The sequence below is a fragment of the Ceratotherium simum genome, chromosome 17 (genome assembly GCF_057802395.1).
Source record: "Ceratotherium simum simum isolate JZ-2026a chromosome 17, ASM5780239v1, whole genome shotgun sequence".
In the NCBI taxonomy this organism is placed as follows: Eukaryota; Metazoa; Chordata; class Mammalia; order Perissodactyla; family Rhinocerotidae; genus Ceratotherium; species Ceratotherium simum.
The window spans coordinates 14,195,428-14,201,016 of NC_141916.1; the positions used below are offsets into that span (position 1 = coordinate 14,195,428).

At 33.0% G+C, this 5,589-nt stretch overlaps 1 pseudogene; it reads right to left on the minus strand.

Moving 5' to 3' along the window:
* Nucleotides 1-1,542: 1,542 nt before the first annotated feature.
* LOC101405944 (olfactory receptor 6C74-like) lies at nt 1,543-2,759 on the minus strand (annotated as a pseudogene).
* Nucleotides 2,760-5,589: the final 2,830 nt, after the last annotated feature.

Sequence of the window (5,589 nt, forward strand, 5' to 3'; positions counted from 1 at the left end):
GCATAATGCTGATAATAAATATTATATCACACTATTGTTTCCATAACTGCATGAATTGTATAAAACACCTACCAGTGCCCATAATTTAATGAGCAGTCAAAAAATACAGGTCTTATTTTAATATCATATTTGTCCTCTAGCCGACCTCACTAAAGCAGAAAAGGTGAAAGCATTTCAGGGGAAAGCATTTCAGCATTTCAGGTGGAAGCTTTCTCAAGAAATAAGTTGTACCTGTATTTAAAAAGCTGTGTTACTTATTAGAGACCCAATTTCAACAAAAACAAAACCACAAAACAGCAGTAGTCAACTACCTGGGGAGTCAAGATTCAGAGGTCAATGGTAGTGGTTCTAATGAATACAATATGAAGTGACATGTCATAGTCAAACTGAAGTAACAGAGAAGACAGATGATGTAACTTTAGTCCGCCTGGGAGTGGGAATGGGGAAGTCAGTTTAGAAGTGCTAAATTTTTATTAAGAGTTAAAGAACAAAATATATAAGTAAAGCATTATAGAATAGCTCAATAATAAATTAATGGTTGAACTTGGACAATGTGTTTTAAGCACATTCTTCCTGGTTGGAAAATAACAGAATCAAAATTAATCAGAATATTGACAGAGCCTTAGATTTTATTTTGTTAGAGCATCTCAAAATATTATATATACATTTCTTGCTCTTAAAATTTCTAAAAGTTAGATAATGCTTCAGGACTATTAGGTCTACTTTCTAAAAATGGATAAAAAGTTGTACCTAAATTATGAAGGAAAAATGTAATAATTTGTTTATATAACCATTTTTCCTGAAGTCACATTCATGACTCAAATATCTTTTAAGATCTAGTTCATTCTACATATTCCACATAAACCTAATTGTTTAGTCAATTGCATACTATATGTAATTTTATTCCTCCCTATCTTTTATTTGTTTCTTTAGATAGTATTTTTCAAATATACTTTCTTATAAATAACTAGTTAATATGGAATGCACTTTAAAACAATAATCATTTTTTATAAAAACAAACATTTTCAAAGATGAGCATCAACACTGTGGCTATTCTCTGTTACAATTTCCTTTTAATAATTTTGAACAGAATGTGCACCAATGAATTGGTAGTATTACAAAAAGTATAAATGAATATTAGTTTTAAGTAGATTGTACCTGATCACAAATAAAGGAGAGTAATAAAATTTGCATCATATGCTACATTAAATATAATTCCAAGTGAAATCATATTTTATGGTCTTGACTAATTAGAATCAAAAGACAAATGAAACATTAAATATTCAGCTCAATTTCTTTCATATATCCAGTGGAGAAGGAAGAAAGATGAGAAAAAAGTCTCTATTAAAGAATATAAAGAATTAGTGTCCTTAAAACAAAGATTTTTGTGAAAATAAAGCTTGAAAAGAGATAAAGATGAATATCAAAGAAATGAAAGGGGAAAAAAGGAGGAAACTGTGTATTAGAACCTACTATTGGATACACTAGTTATTATTTGAAACTCCTTCATTCATTTTATTTATATATAATGTGAAATGATATTCACCTGTTTGAGAAAGAAACAACCCTGTGCATCATACTCGTGAAGCCTTTTTTCACTTGTTGGTTCCGTAAGGTGTAGATGAAAGGATTCAAAAGTGGAGCAGTGGGGCCGGCCCCGTAGCTTAGCGGTTAACTTGTGCGCACCGACCACTGCTTCTCTGGCCATGCCATGCTGAGGCCGCATCCCACATACAGCAACCAGAAGGATGTGCAGCTATGACATACAACTATCTACTGGGGCTTTGGGGAAAAACAAAAAGGAGGAGGATTGGCAATAGATGTTAGCTCAGAGCCGGTCTTCCTCAGCAAAAAGAGGAGGATTAGCACGGATGTTAGCTCAGGACTGATCTTCCTCACAAAAAAAAAAAAAAAAAAAGTGTGGAGCAATGGAGGCATTGAGCACAGCAATTCCCTTGGAGTAAGAGATTCTTTGTTTCATTGATGGTTTAAGATACATGAAGGTGCAGCTGCCACAAGAAAGTGATATCACGATCATGTGAGAAGAACATGTTGAAAAAGGCTTTTTCCTCTGACTAGTTGAAGAGATTCTTAGAATGGTCAAGGCAATATAGGTATATGATATTATCACCATTAACAATGTGACCACAAGTGTCACCACAGCTGAGATGAAATCCATCATCTCAATGAACTGTGTGTCTGAGCAGATCTGCAGGAGGGGAGTTGTGTCACAGTAGAAATGATCAACAATGTTGGAGGCACAGAAGTCAAGGTCTAGGCCTAAGATGAGTGGTGGACAGATGACAAAAAACCAGCAAGCCGACAACTGCGGACGAGCTGTATGCAGATTTTTCTGTTCATAGTGATTGTGTAATGCCGGGGCTTACAAACGGCAACAAAGCAGTCATAGGACATAGCTGACAGCAGGTAAAATTCAGATGCTCCAAGAAGGAAGGCAAAAAACACTTGAGCTGCACAGCTGTTGTAGGATATGGTTTTTTCCCCAGTCGTCATAGTAGCCAGAAATTTAGGGATGCATGCAGTAGTGTAGGAAATTTCTATGAAGGAAAAATCTCGAAGGAAAAAATACATGGGGGTCTTGAGGTGAGTGTCCACCAGGGTGAGTGTGATGATGATCAGATTGCCAGTGATGCTTAGCCAGTACATGAGAAGAAAGAAGATAAATAATATGACTTTCAATTGTGGGTTATCAGTGAAACCTGCTGGGATAAAACTGTCACTCTTGTATGGTTTCCCATTACTGTCCTCTACTTTTCCAGGTCTAAATAGGAAAAAAAAGAAAGAAAAAAATGATAATTCCAATGGCAAAATAACAATGACTACTAGTGTTTAAGGAAAGTTAGCAAAGTGGTGTTTTGGATAGAGTAATACAATGCTCACTGATGTTTTAAAGACGATTATGCCAAGAAGAACAACAGTTTGCATTTCTAGAGTATCTGGACAGAGAATTCAAGCGATATTTGCAATTCTATCAGAGAACAACCTACATAATAATAGTAATTGTTGATTGTTTTTATGTGAATAAATTAGAAGCAAATTAGAGGAACTTTTAAAGCATAGCAAAATGTTTCTTCTCTCTTGATAATATACACCAGTTGGGATGGATGCCATTTCCTGCTAATTTAAAGAAGTTTGCACACTGGAAACAAAGTGATACCTGTCATAGTAAATACATCAGCCCACATTTTGCATTTAATGGACACACACACACACACACACACAAACCTAATCATAATCAATACACAGAGCTAGTATAACTTTACCACTTTACTCAACTAATCAAACTCAAATGCCTGATTCTTGTGTCATTTACTTTCATGGCTAATGAGATCCAATATTAGACAAGTGATTAGGAGGCAGTGGGAATAATTTTATTTTCTGTTCTTATTAGTATTTCTATTTCCTCAATTTCTCTTATCACCCCTACCGTTTCCACTTTGTTCCCCAAAACAAAATCAGCAGGAACAGTCTGGTAATTTCAGTGTGTGTGGCAAGAAACTGCAGTTTTCCTCTGCAGGTTATGATTTTGAGAATGGTCCATGTAAAGAAAAGAGAAAAGTGAGATAAAGGGATGTGAAAGCTAAAAGAAATATACAAATATGGGTTCATGAAATTGAACGAGACAGGAGAAGGAAAGAAAAGAAAAATAGAGACAAAGCTATATGGACATCTTGAGACGTAAGAAGAGCTTTTTAGAGATAGGGTATTGAGTTTGAGGAAAAAATTAAAAGAAGATTTAAAAATACATAAATTAGTAAGTAAAAAGTTAAACAAGTTTTTAAAAATTTAAATTAGTAAGTAAAATTTTTGAAATTAAAAATAAATTAATTAATAAGTAAAACTATGTAAAATTTGGAAGTAAAAAGTGTAAAGAGAAAATATTACCAACAAAATTTCTCCCTCTGCTTCATTCTTTCTGCTTACCATTTTATTCTTTGTCTCAAATGCACACTGAAAACATGAACAATTTTGAGATCAGCACGGCCTAAAAGAGATGAGGAGTGAGTGTTTGGTAAATTTCAACACATAATGAATCACAGAATAACGTTGACACAAACTTTAGGAGGCATATATTTCCCACCATAAGGATATTCAAATGTTCAGCTAACACATAATTAAAGAAATACTGACTCTAGAACACTATACTCAACCCCCAGCATACATGAAGACTGTTGTATTATTCAGGTCTGCACAGCCAGCAAATTGGAGATCAGGAGTAAGTTTGAAAGAATGTATTTTCCAAAGTTGTGCTCTTAAAAGTATAACATTTTGTACAAATAATTGTAGGCCAGATATAGCATATTTCTTAAAAAAAATGATGACTGATATCTCTAAGGAAATTTTCCTTCCTCAGTATCTTTATCATCAAACACATAAAATGATTAAGGTTTGGTGATGGGCCCTAGATAAGACAATGTTTTCTGTCTTGAGGATATAAAATAATTATTTCCAACCTCTAAAACATCTATTATTATTAAAAAGACATATACATAAACAAAAATAAACATCTAAGGACAAATCAAAGTTATTTCCAGTTGTATCTAGAGGAATTTAAGGAGGATTCTAAGATAAAGAAATGAGATCTCCTATCAAAATAATGTTAATAATGAAAGCATACATGAGTAAAAAGAAATGACTCATTTTTCGTGGACCTTCGTTTAACATTTACGTGACTGTGAAGCCATCTGTTACTGTCTTTCTTCATCTACACAAATTACTCAATGGTAAGAATTGTAGGAATGCATATATCAAAAACATCTACATCAGAATTATAAATGTCAAATTATTTCTTTATCCAACTTCAACAATTATACAAACCAACTATCCCCATTACACACTATAAAAACATTAACACAATTCACGTTACCAAATCATTAGAAATCAGGCCGAAGGATGCAATGATGTTTAGTTGTGTTAGATATTGTGAATATCACATATCTTTGAAAAAGGACTGTTTTCAAACACTATATTTTTATTTTATTTCATTTTTCTTCTTTCGCCATTTTCCCTATGCCAAAATTTAAAGAGTTAAAAAATAAGGTTAATACTTTAATGGTAAAAATAGAAAAGTGGATTAAAATATATCTAACAGAAAATATGAACTTTAAATTTGAGACATACCAATTCTTTTCATCTTTTTGAGTCCTATAGCAGTCTACGAAAAACAGTTAAAAACTCAAACACCTTTTTTAAAGGAGATATATACACAGATTTATTCAGACAAAATCATCTCTGCTTCAATATTTACCTCTTTCGTCATCACGTTGAACAGGGCACACTGATGTTCCATTGCTCTGAATGAATCTCACTCTACCCCACAATCTATGATCGTTTTTCATTATCTATAAATGGCAACTTTGTAAATGGTTTGAGTAGCTGTTTTTATTTTGAAGATTTTTAGAATAGTGTATTAAATTTCCCGGTTACTACAATTTACGTATTTATATGTTGAATACTTTTCTAAGCATTACCCACAATATGGTATAAAATTAATCATCACTTGATCTCGTATTTATGCTTTCTGTGCCCTGAAAGAAAATATCTAAAGATTACGAAGAATTCTCAGGA